Source organism: Myotis nattereri, assembly GCF_964212035.1.
Source record: "Myotis nattereri genome assembly, chromosome: 3".
Classification (NCBI taxonomy): domain Eukaryota; kingdom Metazoa; phylum Chordata; class Mammalia; order Chiroptera; family Vespertilionidae; genus Myotis; species Myotis nattereri.
This window is the reverse complement of record NC_138077.1, coordinates 40,566,472-40,583,742: the sequence shown is the minus strand read 5'-3', so window position 1 is coordinate 40,583,742 and position 17,271 is coordinate 40,566,472. Positions and strand designations below refer to the sequence as shown.

The following is a 17,271-nucleotide window of genomic DNA, read 5'->3' as shown; positions in this document are numbered from 1 at the left end:
TAAAAGTGATGGGTGGGTTAATTAACTACATGGGAGAAGTGCTTTCACAATATATATGAGTATTAAATCAAAATGATGTACACTTTAAATATCTTACTACTTTGTTTCCCAATTATGCTTCAATATAGCTGGGGGAAAAACACTAAAAGGAAAATTTCAACCATTGCACTCTCTAATAATCAATTGCATGTTCTCAAATAATTACTTAACATGCTGAACCTGCTTCAAAGGACTTATTTATTGTTATATTTTATTTTGAAACATATAATCTACAGTTTTCATGTACATTTAAAAAAGTTCCAGGTGGTCGCCCTGACCAGTTTGGCTCAGTGGATAGAGCATCGGCCTGTGGACTGTAAGGTCCCAGGTTCGATTCCGGTCAAGGGCATGTACCTTGGTTGCGGGCACATGCCCAGTAGGAGGTGTGCAGGAGGCAGCTGATTGATGTTTCTCTCTCATCGATGTTTCTAACTCTCTGTCTCTCTCCTTTCCTCTCTGTAAAAAAATCAATAAAATATATTAAAAAAAAAAGTTCCAGGTGGTTAGTTAATGTATATAGGGCTGGCCATATTTGACTTTTAGAAATTAAGATCTTCAACTATAAAAGAATATATATACATACATACATACACACAAAGGAAAACAATAGTTGGCAAAATTCACTTTTAAAGTAATAGAATTTTTTTCAGTTGTGTCTTTTAACATTTTTGTCTGTGAAATATAAAGACTTTTGCTTTTTAATACAAAATCTTCATTTTCAGGGATGTAATACACAAAAAAATAATTTTAAAGACTATTGTTATAGGTTAAACACTTGAAATAGAAGCTTTATAAAATCTGAGTTGGTGTTTCAGTTCTTTATTTTATCAGCCAGGTCACAATATGCAAATAACTCAGCTTTTTCATTGGTAAAATGGGATGAATGATATTTACTTTGCAACATTATTCTATGGACCCAACAAAATTATGAGCTGAGAATTGCTTTATAAGCTATCGGGTAGTAAAAAAATTTAAGATTAAAAAAAATAACAATTTTATCTAATTGAGAATTATGATTATGTAAGATGTCATTCCTAAGCGTGAGTCTGACATCTAAGCACAGGTTTCACTTTGGAACCATATATTTAACCTCTAGGAAGTAGAGTGTCATTCTGGCCACCCCTCTGACAGATTAACAATGGGAGAGGAAACGACCTACTGCTAGAGCCGTGCTGTATGAGGTGGACAGTGTAATCACTAGGACAATTCTTAGCACAAAGAAACTGGAAACTTGAGTGTGAAGAGGGGAAGTATCAAAGGTATTCTTTATCAAGAGTGAAACTTTGAAATCCATCTATTTAAGATTAATCACTATTCTTTTAGTTAAGCTGTTGTCATCTCTAACTTTCCCTGAGTAGAAAATAATCTACACTTCCAACTCAGTTATTCATGGTCCAATTTGTTCCCAGAATACTATAATAGGCTTTGTGAAGATAAGTTTTATAATAGGGATTTAACATAGTGAGAAGCCAAGACACAGAGGCCTTCACACACAAAGAGTATATATACTTATAGGAACAGCGTGGTTCCTCCTCCCGCTTCTACTCTCTCTTGTCCCCTCTTCCCAAAGGACTCTCACCCCTACTTAAAATCTAATTTTTACAAAAGATTCTGATAAAATGTCATCTCCACAGCTTCATAGTACAATTGGTTGAGCTATTACACTGTTGCTTTGGAGCCATTTTCAACAGTTCTGGGAAGGGGGAAACTTTGAGTAAAGTTCCCCTGGAGGAAGGATGCTGTGAAGGGTTTTAAGAAAGCGAAACATTGAAAATCTTCCCTCTTGGTAGTTCAGTCTTGCTTGATGACCACATTTACATACGGAGTTCACAGGCTAGGGCTCTCAAAGCGAACTCTACTTCCCTGGAGAAAATAAAACACTCAGAGTGGCATCCTGAAAAAAAAAGGAAGAAGGAAAGAAGGAAGGAAAAAAGAGTCACTGATGATTTATCTACATTAATTTTATCTTCCAAGTTAATTCAGAGACTTTTAATTTCCTGTTTTCTCTTCTTTAGCTCTCTACAAGGTCTAACTTTTCATATGTATAATTTTTATCTCATTTGTATACAAAGGAGCTCATTGGCTAGTTTACAAAATAAAAGCAGCACAAGCTTATTTTCATTCCAAACTGGATGTTGTTGTTTTTTAAGGTTCCTTATTCTCCCATTTTAAACATTTCAACACACAAATTTTAGTATTTAAAATACTAAACAGTATATTATTTTAATAACTAGCTTGCCTTTTCTGTACATGTCACATCCCTGTTGTACCTATTTTGTTGCTTCAGACTATCTTATTTGCATATTTGTAACAAAGTATATAAAAAGATAAAGTTGTGTGGGTTTGCTAAGTATATTCAAAACTATTCTTTGATTTTTTAAATCCTACAAGTCCAATCAAAGAATACATTTTTTTTTACAAAGAGAATTTTCTTTAAAGTGTTTTTTAATGTGCTTTTAATGATTTCTAGCACTCACACCTCCTTACTTGCTTTCCAAACTGTTTATACTGTCCCCAATAACGCTCAGTGGAAAGCTGTCATTCCTGGCTAAATCCTTACTTAGGGTGAATGCTATGCCTCCGTGAGACAGGGTCAGGGGGTCAAAATCGATTTTGGAGGCCACCTGGAGAGTCCAGGCCATGAACTGACTCAAAAAATTTATATCAGAGCTGGAGAAGCCCACCTCCCAGGGTCAGAGCTGGTCTGACACTCCAACCGCAGGCTGGGGCATGCTAGACCAAGCGCAGAGAGAGGCCAGAGCTGTTGACCCTGTTAGCTGACCTCTTCAAACTTCAGGAGAATTTTTTTGGCAGTTACCACGGTGACTGGGTACTCTAAAAGCTTATCCTTCTTACTGAAAGGAGGGAAAAAAAAATTAGGAAAAAAATATGTAAAACCCACCTTGCAGAGATGCCTATCACAGTTAAAGTTAAAAAAAAAAAATTGACAGAGCTCTAAATTGTGTCTTTGATATTAATAATTTCCACTTTTATCCTAAAGAAACTAGAGTTGGTAAGGTGCAACAGCAAAATTTCACATTTGCAACAGATACTGCTTTTTTAAAACCAATAACTGACGACAATTTGAATAATGTATTAAAATACTTTTTAAACAACGCAATATTCTTGGAAATTCTAATATCGCTCTGCTTTTCTTTGAGAATAATCAGCTTTGAAATATGATCCATCAAAAATGCTAATCTGTTAGGGAAAAATTCTCTAACTAAATAATCATTTTTGCATCCAACACCCTCATATTCATTTTCCTCCAGAGAAAAGTATCCATTTTTGTTTGACTTGAAATAATAAAATTAGGGAAAAAGCAAGAGGCCATTATTATTACATATTGTATCTTTTACCAAATGACCTAATAAAAATAATGTATACATTAAAAACAAAATGCTAAAAATATTCCATATTTAACAAAAGAACACTTGGAGGAAAAAAATACCATGTGCACTTTATTTCAGTGCACATTAAAGCTAAAATAGCCATTGAATATTCTTCCATGTTAATACCAAAAGCTAAAGTTCCACAACTTTAGGACAAGACTTATAATTTAAAATTTAATTTTCTATGGGGTAAACCTATGCACATTATAAACTTGTACTAGTTGGGTTTAGGTCACCGATTGTAATATAAAATACTTTTAAATGGTTCCTATATATGATTTGAAAATAGACAAGAATTGTATTAATTTAGAAATGTAATAGTCTTTAATCATAATACATGCTTTAAAAAACACCTGTGTATTGTACAAGACTTTTTATAAAGTGAAATCATTGCCTTTTAGTGTTGCCATTGCTCTAACCTCGGTTAATTTTCTCCTGTAAGTCTTGAAAGGACTTTCTCTAGAATTTGGGTGCTGTGTGTTTGTGTGTGTGTGTGTGTGTGTGTGTGTGTGTGTGTGTGAGAGAGAGAGAGAGAGAGAGAGAGAGAGAGAGAGAGAGAGAGGAAAAGAGTGTATTTGCATTTTAAAAAGCAGTGGCTATATAACAAAACAATGTCTTTGGTCTAAATATCATTTCTCATCTTGACTCTAAGCCAAGAAAAAAAATGATGAATTACAGAAATGTAGCAACTGACACTCCAAAAATGAATACTGACATTTCAGAGGAATGTTTTCACCTAATCTTGAATGTTCATTTTGCTGTGACCTATGTTCACTGGCTTGTAATCACCACTAAATTCCTAGAACATAATGGACATAAAACCAAGGACCTGTTCATTAATCTTAAAACAAAACATAATCCAGGATATAATTTCCTTTCTCGCCTTGTGTCCAAAACAGCCAGTGAAAGGGAAGATCAGAGATAGAGGCTGAGATGATTTTGCCCTGGGATCCGACTGCACTTTGGTAAAACGCAGGTCTTTCTGTTCGACAGTGTGGCCCTTGCCATTGCAAAGTGGGCAACCAGGTTGGTGAGTCACTACAACTGTGGTGCCAGCTTGTTCTCTGCCATGAGCTCAGACTGTCCTTCCCAGCCGGAACTCTTGGCAAGGCCTGGCTGGGGGCTGGCAAAGCCCAAGGAACTCTCAAACAGGAAATGAGGTACTCCTCAGGTTTTGAAAAGAGATGATAGAAGTCTTAAAATGAGGCAGGCCAGACCAGAATCTCCTAAAACCACAAGCCTGATCTTGAGTGAAACATTATGTCTAAGTTGGATCTGAAAAGGAAAAGAAGTTCAAGTGTAAGACAATGGTTTATTTGTCCTCAAGAACAGAAGGCCAAGTCTCTTAGCTTGGTTTCCTCTAGTCAAATTTAGGATCTCTCCCAGGAAAAGACCAAAAAACATTTGTCAGTCTTCTGCATAAACTTTTACTGAAAGAACTAGAAAATAAATAGATATTTTATTCAGTAACTCATAGATCTGCTTCTTCTCTAATGTTGAAAATTTACAAGTATGTTATATATAGAACTACAGGATTTAGGGACTGGGAGGGCCCTAGGAGATTATCTAGTCTTTTCTCTTTACATACGGGAAATCTGAAGCCCAGAAACATGAACTGCCTAACATTCGCACTATTAATTACACACCTTTCCTGGAACCTAGATCCTGCCTCACATTTCTAGCCCAGTGTGTTCTCCACTACAATATGAGGCCCTCCTCACTGGGCAGAGCCATGAAAAGCCTACACCAGCAGACATATTCAAAACCTTGGAGACAGAGTTATTCTGGAACCACAATATAAAATGATTGTAAAACTCATTCAAGTTGCACTTCCAGGAAACAACTTTAGGTATCGCCCAAGCAGAAACTCCTCCAAATCAGGCAGTGAAACAATAAAATAATACGTGCTGCGGAAGCTTAAAAATTCTCAGGGGCTTATGTCTGATGGTAACAGGTGTGCTGTTGCCCCAGCTGGTTTGTCTCAGTGGATAGAGCGTCGGACTGTGGAACGAAGGGTCCCAGGTTCAATTCTGGTCAGGGCACATGCCCAGGTTTCAGGCTTGGTCCCCAGTTGGGGGCGTGCAGGAGGCAGCCAGTCAATGATTCTTTCTCATCATCGATGTTTCTATCTCTCTCTCTCTGAAATCAATAAAAAGAAAAAAAAAAGAGTGTGTTCTTAATATTACTTCTCCAGCTGACTGTTTTTAGACTTGTTATGGCTAATAAGCACTGATTGATTTTCTTTTAATCGGTACAGAGTCTCCACTCTGCCAAGTTTGTAATTAAATACGGAGAAGCAGGGTTTGGTGTTAGTCCTTCTATGTTTCCAGCGGTATGAAAGGGTCTGTCCAAATCACCCTGAGCTATAGAAGTTAACCATGGTTGCCAGTCCAGAAGGAGCTTAATCTGGGTTTTCTTTAGCATTTCTCTCATTTATTTTTTTTTGTTTTACTTCTATCTATTAGAATCAATAGATACTAAAAATGAAGTAAAAGGAAAAAAAAAACCTGTAGAAAAAGTGGAATTCATTGCTGATGCCTCAAACCGCCACTTGTCAACTGCAATTCAGCTGTAACATTTACTTTCTACATCATGTATTTTCAGAGCGGTCCTCAGATTGCCCTTCTAGCTTGTCATGTCATTTGGGAGAAGATCATAATTTAATTCTGAGAATCTGGTGTGGGGGCGGGGGGAGAGTAAGGGATAAGAATCTAAAGGGAGGAGAAAAGTATTAGGTATGCTGAGGGGCCAATGGGTTTATAGGGAAGGAGGCTGGTGTTTAGGAAGATATGTGATTAAGAGGTGAAGGCAATTGGAGTCAGGTAGTCCTTAACTCCCATCTAGAATTTCAAAGAAATGCTATGTCCTTTCCATAGATTCCACTGGGTGTTAGTTAAGGGAGGCATTTTTGGTACTAATCACCTGCTAACTCTTTGGAGCAGGGAATGAAAAACTGCTCAGAGGCTGGGACTGAAGAATGTTTGCTTGGCAACTCTTGTCAAAGCTCCTGATGAAACTCAGCCACCTACCCCACGTGGGATGTGCGTGCATTGTTCTATTTCTCAAAAACACTGTAGCGGCCTCCCCTTGACCCAGACGCAGATTTCTCTACCTAAAGGAGAAAGCTATTAAGGGAAGCTTCTTGGGAAGGAAACTTTCTGATGCACAAATATTTTTCTTTTTGGAATCCAGGAGGAGAGGCCAGTGAGCTGAAAGGTAGACAAAGTAAGTGAGGAATGGTGAGGCTCAAGAGTGAGAACTAGCCCTAGCCAGTTTGGCTCAGTGGATAGAGCATCAGCCTGCGGACTGAAGGTTCGATTCTGGTCACGGGCATGTACTTTGATGGCAGGCTCCAACCCCGGCCCTGGTGATGGGAGGCAACCAATGGATGTGTGCCTCTCACATAAATGTTTCTCTCTGTCTCTCCCCCTTCCTTCCACTTTCTCTAAAAGTCAATGGAAAAACTGTCTTCAGGGGAGGATTTACAAAACAAACAGCAAAAAGATCGCTTGGATCAACTATATCATGAATGAATGAATGAATGAATGAATGAATGAATGAATGAATAAATAAGGAGTAAGAACTTTTTGCCTGGTTCTGAGCTCCACCCCCAGGATCAGGTAGGCTGTCCTCCATTCTGGACAGGGTGGATGAGGGAAAAGCTGGTTGCTTCTTCGTCTGCCTTGAGACTTCCACAGAGCGGTTCCCTCAGTCCAGTTAGACACAGCACTCGGATCTAGACACTCAACCACTCACTCTGCGCACCTACAAGGTCACAGCCAGGGGCAACCTGATCAGTGCCTGCCTGCTGCCAAGCCACCGCCACTTGCAAAAAGGCTCACCCTTTGGGCACTTTTCATAGGCTCCTTAGGAAATTGTTAAAGACAGGAGATTTGAAATTGAATTTTAATGACTGTCAGAAGAGAGGATTGAGACACAGCAGCTGCTCCGGGGCAGCTGCCCCAGCTGCTCCCTCCCAGGGGCGGGCCAGCCTCTTGGGCAGCACACCCACCATCCAACAAGAAGAGAAAAGGAGGAGCAAAAAGGTGAAGGTTTCAACCTTAGAGCGCGGGTCCTGGCCCTGGGCATTTAAGAATCATTGACACCTACAAATATATATATATATATACACACACATTTTAAGGGGCAAAAACAAACAAACAAACAAAAACAACCAGAGCAAAACTTAAAACTTCAGGGTGCGGGATGAGGCTGTGGGGTGCAGTCTGTGTGACAGGAAGGGGGACTATGGAAGCCCTCTCTCCTACGTGTCTCACCCACGAGGGACAGCACAGCCAAGCCTGGGCAACGAGGCTGTGAAGGACCTCAAAAGGAAGGGAGAGTTTTGCTGGAGAAGGACCCAGTTTCTCCGCTGGGTCCCCATGGCTTGTGTGGTCACTGAGGTTGGGTTCGCGTCCCTTTTCCTTCTTCTGCCTACCTGGGCCGCATCTAAATGAGAAGCCACAGGATAATGCCAGCCTCCTAAAGGCAGGTGCCCCAGAGCAACACTTCACAAAAAGTTATTGCCGGCGACAAATTCTGGCTGACGTTGTCAAGGTCCCAGCCTTCCACGTGCTGGGTGGCTTGCAGGCAATAAAGAAGCAGATGCCAGAAGGGGTGGGCAGGGGCTTCTCAGTGGTGCCCCCCAAGCCACAACCTGCCCCCAAGGGGAATGCGCACAGTGGGGGCACTGCAGGGTGCCTACCAGCCTCCTTCTTCCGGTCACACCGACCGCACCTAGGAGCCTCTCTCTTCCTGGTTCTCCAATTAACCCTTTTGGGTGCGCCTGTATATAGGCTCGAGTGCCCTTGATTTAGTCATGGTACCCGAATTTTTTTTGTTTGAAATCGTGGGCCCACAAGACCTTGGCATGTGTTGGGCATCTAGTTACTTCTGCATGCCTGTCTGTATCCTGCGACACAGAAGATTATTAGGATTTGATGCTCAAGATAAATAATAATGATTTCTTTTTTACCTGCAGATGCTTTTTAAAGTGGTTCTCAACCTTCCTAATGCTGAGACCCTTTAATACAGTTCCTCATGTTGTGGTGACCCCCAACCATAAAATTATTTTCGTTGCTACTTCATAACTGTAATGTTGCTACTGTTATGAATCGTAATGTAAATATCTGATATGCAGGATGTATTTAGGTGACCCCTGTGAAAGGGTCCTTCAACCCCCAAAGGGGTCGAGACCCACAGGTTGAGAACCGCTGCTTTAGAAGAATGCATGCGTATTAAATAATTTCAGAACTTGATAAATCTGAAAAAGACCTCTCAAAGTATTCGCAGATTAGCACCTCTATAAACAGCCCCGCCCCCTCCCCTCCCCTTCTCCCTCCCCACATTCACAAGAGTGACCATTGATTTGTTTTTTACATTTTGGTTCTCTGTTTTAAATTGAGGTACAACTTTATTATTTTATTTATTTTATTTTTTAATCTTTATTGTTAAAAATATTACATATGTCTATGTCTCCTGTTTTTCCCCATTAACCCCTGCCAGGCCCTCCCCCAGACCTTCCCCACCCTATTGTCTGTGTCCGTGGGTTATGCATATATGCATACAAGGTCTTTGGTTGATTACCTCCCACCCAGTCATTCTCCCCTGCCTTCCCTCTGAGGTTCCGAGGTTCCGAACTCTGTTCCATGCTTAGGAACGACTTTAAACACATACATTGATCTAAATATGAATTTTTTGGGTCAGATATGGCGTCTTGCATGTCTTACAAATCCAGTTGCCTAATACGAGGCTTCACACTAAATCATCAGTCACAGCCCTCCTGGGATGTTGACTTAGCTACAAATATTTGGCTTCACAATTTAATTCACTCTTCCACTTTCTCCAACTTGAATTTAATTTCTGCATTTAAATACAACACAGCACCTGAATTAAGTGTCTTCTTGTTAAACTAGAGGCTTTTTTCATTTCCCTGAACTCTGTAAATGAACTGCAATGTTATATGATCGATAGGAAACATTCAGCTATCACGGACCCTAAGCAACCCTTTGCCACAGAAATAACTCGATCTGGCATTTCTGGGTTTGAAAAATGTGATGTTCGGATGACATGAGACCAGAACTACCCAGCCAGCTTCAATGTTCGCGGTCTCTACAACCTGCCGAGGACCGACCTGCTGAGATCTGCTGAGATATTGCAAATAGGCTTCTCTCCTGGTTAGAGACCAGGTGCTCGCTCCCTTTTTCCTCCTATATACAAGTAGTATCACAACAGTATGGGGAGCTGGAATTCAAAGCTATTTCTAAGTTCATCTAAATGTGCTAGCTCTCATAAAGTTTATGACAGAATTTCAAATTAGGCCTTTTCCTCCCCAAATCTAATAAGCACTTCAGATTTGGGTTTTGGAGTTGAGACTAAATGTCCAACAATTTCAAAACCAACCCTTTGAAGTCCTAGGCCATTCTCATCAATGCGACCAGGATTTCTGCAGTATATAAATCCTCGAGCTCAAAAGTAGATCAGTCAATGGCACCTCAACACCAGTAACATGACCCCGTAAACCTCCAGCAAGCTGTTTCTCTGCCTCAGTGTCACTGTCTCTTGTTGCACTCTCAGCCTTCTCTACAATTTGCCACATACAAATGCTGCCGTATCGTACAGAGCATGAAGAAGAAGTAATGCTTCCTTCTCTGTATTCTCTTTCCCTTTTATCTATGGTGCACCGTTCTGTACTTTCAACTCAATGTCTTGTTTCATCAAGGGCATTTTTTTTTTAAAAAAGAGTGATACTGGGCAGACCTACTGTAGAATCTACCTTTTTTTGGTAGATTAGATTATGTTAATTTATCTCAGAAGAACCTTGCTAAAAAGCCTCATGACCTTGGCAGGCTACCAATCATTTACATACCAAAGGTGAAAGGTAATCCGGTTCATGAATTTGCTCTGTCAGTGAGTCTATGTATTAAATATTAGTTACCCTCCTAGCTGGACCCATCTATACAAAAAATTATAGCGGGGGTACAGTAGCAAGCTAGGTGAGACAAATTCAGTTTATAACTTTAAGGCATGGACACATAAAACTTGTCTTTCCTAAAACTAAAGTGGTTGGAGCTTGCATTTCCCACATCTACCATCGCTGAGATCTTTAGGCTGCACTCAGAAACTCTAATTAGTTCATTTGTCATCAGAGAACCACTGCATCAAGCCAGGTATTTTGCTCCTATTCAACTCTAGAAGAAAATGAGACAACATGGGCTATTATAAAAAGCTCAGCATTCAGTGCCAGCGTTTCAAACTGGCCTCATTTTACATCTCAGAAGCCCCCAACTCATTCCGACTATGTCTTGGCAACCTTGCTCTAGCCCCAAACAAGGCTGTGAACGCAGCGGAGTTTACCCATTATCATAGTTCACAGGCTTCTCCATAGCTGCAGGTTGACATGTGGAACCTGCGTCATGCAGAAGGGGTGAAAACGCATCCAGGAACCAAGTCACTTATTTCCGAAGTAACTGTCCAGGGTATGAGGGGGCAGCAGGAGCAGGGCAGGGGGCGGGGCAGAACCAGGCACACAATAGCCAGGCTGTGACTTTGCTCTTATGTCCATCAAGGGCAGATAACTGATGAAAAGAGTTCTCTTCTTGGATAATTCTTCAGTGTGTGAATTGGCCTTGTTTGCAATGATGGAAAATGACTAACCCCATCCCAGCCCTACACACTGAAGAGTCTTATATTTTTTATAAATATGGTGCATTAAACAATCTTACCCTTGATCCCCAAGACATAAACCACATGAGGTCAATACCACAAATTCGAGGATTTGCCTGAATTCCTAAACAAAAATTTTTCAGTTACAGTATTATTTTGTAATAGTTTCAGATTTGCCTGAATTCTTAATTACACAATACACTGGACATAGGAGATGTACTGGACAACTCCACCATATGGCTGTATAATCAGAGTTGTTCATTTTTCTCTAAAATCGCATATACCTGCCAGTACCCCTCCTCCCCCAGAAGGTATTTTTCTCCTTACTCTCTGCAATCTAAACTTACGAGTTCACAAACCAGGAGGTAAAGGTAACTGATAGGGTCACAGACCATGAGCAGGGCTATTTATGAAACACTTCTCTCTTTTTTTTTCTTTCTCACGAAGCATCCACCCCCGGGGATTAAGCAATGCACTAGGCTGCTACTCAAGTAGGTCTCAGAGAACAGGCGAGGATGGCAGAGTGTCTTCCCCACAAAGGTCCGGCTGCCAGCAGCTGCTTCTCACCCAGTTCCCCCAGCCCGCTCTCAGCTTAATTTTACAAACATCTCTGGGTCTCCATTTATCTGTTGAAATAGCCCAGGGTGTTTGCCAGGAGTATTGTGCCACCATTGCTGGCACATTTGTCTCTCCTGTCTAATGTCTGTCATTACACAAAGCATTCTAAAAAGCTAATTTCCAACCCTGGAAATATACTCTTACTGCAGAAAGTCATTACATTAGCATAACAAGCACTAAGTTCCAAGGTGGTAATTTGGTTATAGATCTGAAACGCTTCCTGTTCCATCAGATCGATGTCAGGGCATGAGGTTGCCCCCCCCACCCCCCTCCACCCCCGCTACTTTAACGACCAGAATCTGGGTCCCAGGAGTCCCTGCTTGAGGGAGTTTCTGCAAGGCGGGCTGGGGTGGGGGGGGGGGGGCGGTAACCACTTTGTCTTTGGGAACTCAACAGGAGGTAAAAGTTTCAAGTTTCACCTGGCCCAAGTAGGGACATTTCTTAACGAACCAGGATGCCTCCATCTCTCTTTTTTTCCTTCCTCTTTCTGTACTCTTCTTCCCTTGACCACCAAGAAAATATGTCTTAAGTTGATATTCTTCCACAGGTGTTTCATTGGACGTGGGCAAATATCAGGACTCCCGTCACAGGCAATGTAAGCACTTTTGGGTGCTTGTGCTGGGGGTGGGGTTTGGGAAATCCGACCTCAGCCTGCCCTGCCGGCGGTGGAGGTGCAGATTAGCGGCCACTCTGCAGAGGCAGGCGGGATGGGGTGGCAGTAAAGGTCAGTGAGGTTGAGATGTATTCAGATGTTAATTTACACCTGAAAAGACTGAATGCAGTCACCCACAAGGGTGAGGAGGGGAGTGACTGGAGTTTCTCCTGAATACTGGCCCCGTGTGCTTCCTTGGGAAAGATGAAAGTGGAAGTGGACGGAGACAGTGCGTCTGAAAGTTACGGGAGCAGGAGAAAGAAAGGGGTCAGGGACAGCCTGGATGAGCTCATGGAAATCTCTTTCACCACCAGTTGTACATCTAGTTCAAGTTTTCCTCTTCAGTGTAGTTTTAAGGTGCGAAGGAGAGGTGGTGCTTTCCTTTTTACTATTTGGAGATTGTGTATCGAATCCAAAAATATTGATGGGGTAGGAAAGATGAAGAATTAGCCTCATTTTTCTGCCACTGGGATCGGGTTCCTTGTTTTGCATAGTCTGTTTAACAATCGCTACCTACCTTGCTTAGTGGAATCGTAAGGTACCTCCTGAGTAACTAAGAAAGAAAAACCTTCTACATTCCAGCACTGCCTTTAACCTCAAATGTAGTCCAGGGTTCATTCAGACCCCAGGACCACACTGAGGCATTAATTAGGCTGATGAAATCCATCGAAATGTATGAATTCAGCATAATCAAGTTTCTACCGCAGACTATCGTGAAGGAATACGTGAGCAGCTGGGAGAATAGAAAGTACTGTTAGAGTTAACTCATGCATGTAATTGAGTATATTTAACATAACCATTTTAATGATCAGTGATTAAAAGTGCATCTTACTTAAATGGTATATACTCTGCAGTTTGTTCATTATCAAATCAATATTCTCAAAAGGCAAAAGTAGGGATACACATTTCTAAACAAGATCTTTCTAGAATTTGGGAGGAAACGCAGGAAAGTGAACTGGAAAGAAAAAAAAAGTGCCTTTGGCATGCAAACAGCTACACTGGTGCAATATAAATTAAGCACCGTTTCGGCACCCTCTGTGCTCAGTTCAAAGTATTTGGAATACTGTACATAACATGTGATTTTTTTCCATCCCTCAAAAACAATGTATTTCATTAAAGGTGGTTTTTTTGCCTGTCTGACAATATTATTTTTTAAGAGAGAAGAGAGGTTTGCTCTTATCCTGGTGATTTTAAGAGCTTCTCTCAGGCACCTGGGCAGTTTCCCTTCCAATTCTTCTTCCAACCTGTTAGATTGGCTTCTCTTAGTGGAACTCACCTCTGACGGTAGTTCTGGGATGGAGAGAGAGCATCAGTAGGAGAAAGGGGTGCCCAGACAGGGCAGACTAGGGTCACAAACAGTAGAAGCCCTCAAAGGGATATTAGCTGTTCACATGAGCTAGGGCCCGGGACCAAAAGCCCACGCCTGGACTCTGTTCTGCTCGATTCACTCAGACCTGGCCAGATAAATGAAGTCATTGTGGAGCCATTCACAAGCCAGCCCAACTCTTTTTGTTGTAGTTTCTCAGCTGTTGCACTCAAAACACACAAATCACCGATTACTCGGGAAAGAATAGAGAGAAGTGGATCTAGAGCTACAGTTAGCAGTGTGTACATCCCAGATGCGCACATCTGTACAGGGAGGGTGTAAGAGAAGGGGTGTAGTTGGCCCAGTTCCCAAAAGTTTGCCTCTGGGGCTCTTTTAATCTCCCTTCACCCTTGCCCCCACTCCTACAGAGAGACCAATCTCCCCGCCTGCTCCAAACAGGGTTTGGAAAGTGGCACATCTTGTATGTCTGGGAGTCGTACCGCAACTTTTACAAAGCTAAGAGGAAGAAAGGACGGGAGGCACATAAACATAATGTTGAGGCTTCCTACCTGCCTGCTGCAAACAAAACAAAAATATTATTAAGGAGAAATTCATTTGAACCCTGCCTTTCTCCCAGAATCATGTCTGCCTCGGCTCACAGGGACAGCTCTGGGGAATCAGTGCTGTCAAGGAGCTCTCCTGCACCCAATGTATAGTCTATAAATATAGTGGAAGATTCATGTCAGGGGTAGTCAGTGCAAGAGAATCTGGAGTCTTGAAAGCATCTTTTTCTTCTGGCTATGGTGGCACTTAAATGATAATGCGGGCAATGGAGCTAGGAGATTTATATCTTTTGGAAAGTAGGGCGAGCCAGATGGTAATAGCGTCATTAACACACAAACTTGGGATGTGCAAGTGAAGCTTGAAATTGGGAAAGAGATGGGGAGAACAAAGGGGGCTGCTGTTGAAAGGCTACCCTACCCCTCTTCTGCCGGCCAAAGCTAAGAGCCTCTTGGTACTGGGGTCTGCTCCTGCCCAGAGCAGGATAATAAACGACAGTTCCCCCTCCCCCCCGCCCCTCCCCTGTTGTGACTTAGAAAGCACTGAGAAAACTTTTGCAATAGGCAAATGTGGCACTTATTTATGTGTAACCCTTTGTCGTCTGAAGTGGCAGAAATGGGCCTGTAATTCAACTGCACTCCCACCCTCCACCCCCTACCCTAGTGTGATAAGCTCTTGCAATTGTTGACATCTATTTTATGAAATCAAAGTGCCGCTTGTTGCACGTTTCAGACAAAAGTTCATTTTCCTCCCCTTATGTAAACACTCTAAGTAAATATTAAAGGTTGAACAGCACCACCTTCTTTCATTTTGGTGATGGGGGTTGGTGCGAAGGTGTTGGGGGGGGGGGTTAAACTCCAGAGTTTTACTTTAGAAAGCCTCAGTGTTTAAGTTAAACTCCCACTTGACCGAACAGATATAATTCACAGAGTACAGAGAAGGCATTAGAACAAGATTAACAATGGCATGGATAATAATAAGGCATGCTTATAACAAACACCCACGTAGTAAACATCTATAAACAGGCAGGGCAGTTTGGAACTAAAGGAAACGAAATTAATAACTTTGCTCTCCTTTTTATGAATGCATTGTGTAGCTATATGGCTTCTGGGAGGACAGCAAAGGTAACGGTCATTAAGTACTGAATGGCTTGAATGATGCCCGTTAGCGACAAAAAGTTGACTAGGTCTAAACTGAAATCGAACGTTTTTCTTCTTCTTTTTTTCCCCCCTTAAAAAAGAAAAAAATACTGGAGCTCTTTAAAAGCCCGGAGGACTTACCCTCAAGGCATTATTCGGAGAAAAACTAAGACTGGCCGTTCGTCACAGGCAATTGTAAAGGGTTTCAAAGGGCCGATCAAACGATCGGCAGAGTAATCTACATTCAAGTCCGGATGGCGGTGTAACGGCACACACCTGCGGGGTGTTTGCTGTCCGTGCCCCTCGCCGAGCTACAAATCATCATTAAAGGGAGCTGCTCAAGCTGCTTCCCAGCTTCTAGACAAGAGTTGCTCGGGACAGCTCACTTTGATATACCTACAGCTCGCAATTGACAAGCAAGCTATTTTGGAGCTCAAACCGGAGCCCACACCCTCGTGCGCAGGGCGAGGTTAGGAGGGTGGTGTGTGTGGGGGGCGGGGGGGAGAGGGAGGTGAGTCATTGTAAGTCTGTTTCTCCAGTTTTCCCCGAACAGAATCACCACCACAAAATGTACAGGAAACCAGGTTAGAAGCCGCTGAAACCCGCCTCTGGTTGTCTATTGAGGACTCTTCCAAAACTTCACTGCCTGCCACAACTTCTCACCGACTCAGACCACCGGCACCGCCTCGCACGCTCCGTTTCTCGCCCTGCGTGCACACACTCGGGCCGGCGCTCTGCCTCGGTGCAGGATGGGTTGCATTTTTCTTGAACAGGATCGTTGGAAACTTTCACTTTTGGTTCATTCGTTGGGGTTTACATCCCTCTCCCCCGACCCCCCTGGCTAAGACGACCCTGCCCCTCACTGTCCTCACCTGGACAGAGAGAAAGAAAAAAAGCTGGTGTTGGGTCAAAAGAAAGAGCCGTGGAGGTCGGACAACTGGGGGCGGGGAAGGGGTACAGGCAGGGCTGTTTCTGGCTGCTGCCGGCCTGGGTGTCCGCGATCCCGGAGCCATCCCTGTGTGCACCCCTTTGGGGGCGGGGGAGAAAGAACCCACTGCCCGGGATGCCAAGATCAACACTCGGAGCGAATGTATCAATAGACCAATTTTCTGCTCCTACCGCGAGCTTTCCCATTTCCACCCAGAGCGGAGGCGGCTGCGCTGCGCAGGACGGGAAAAGGAGGGCGCTCTGTGCCGGAGGCGCACAGATGGAAAGCCCTCATTAGGAAGGGGTGTGGTCACCGCGCAGCCCCCTCCTCCTCCCGGCCTTCCTCTCCGGCTGCCGCCGTCGCAGCCCGCTAAATATGAGATTACAAACAAACAAATAAAGCCCGGGCTGACGACGGGGCCGCAGATCAAACACGCTCCAGATCATTCGTCTCACTCGCTGCAGCAGCCAGCCCTGCGGCGCGGGCCCGGACGCCAGCCGGCGGCTGCATCGTCCCCTCCACGCCGGCCCCGGCTTCCGCGGCTCTGAAAGCCAGGCTCGCGGCGGCCTTTCGAAGGCACAGCACGTGGCTCTGACGCTCCGTCTGGTGTACGTTTGAAAACAGCAGACCCATCCTTCCACCGAGATGGGAACCCTCCGAGGGCGCCTGCGGGTCTCAAAGGTCCTATCCTAGAGGCTGCCTGGAGGGGGGGGGAGGGCGGTGGTGTTCTTTGGGGGGGGGGGGGGGAAACACACACACACACACACAGACACACAAAACAAAACCAATAAACTAGAAAGTACTGTCCCAGAGTGCCTAGGGGACTCGTCCTGTAGCCTGGCACCTCGAAGGCGGGAGTGGGGGGTGGCGTTGAGAATACTGGCGGGACCCAGGGTTGAGATATTATCCCTCTTGGGCAGCTGGTCTCTGGTGGAGGGCTAGGGGGCTGGGCAATCCAGAAGGCAGAATTC

At 43.3% G+C, this 17,271-nt stretch overlaps 1 long non-coding RNA gene across 3 annotated transcripts in view; it reads right to left on the bottom strand.

Moving 5' to 3' along the window:
- The window catches only part of LOC308516763, a 58,215-nt gene that overhangs the window by 13,972 nt on the left and 26,972 nt on the right, over nucleotides 1-17,271 (bottom strand). Inside the window, exon 3 of one of the 3 annotated variants that reach the window (XR_013995781.1) lies at nucleotides 710-1,933. The exons of the other annotated variants lie outside the window; for them this stretch is intronic. This is a non-coding gene — a long non-coding RNA (uncharacterized lncRNA). Of the gene's footprint in view, nucleotides 1-709; nucleotides 1,934-17,271 lie in introns of those variants that run through there. 3 annotated transcript variants of the gene reach the window in all.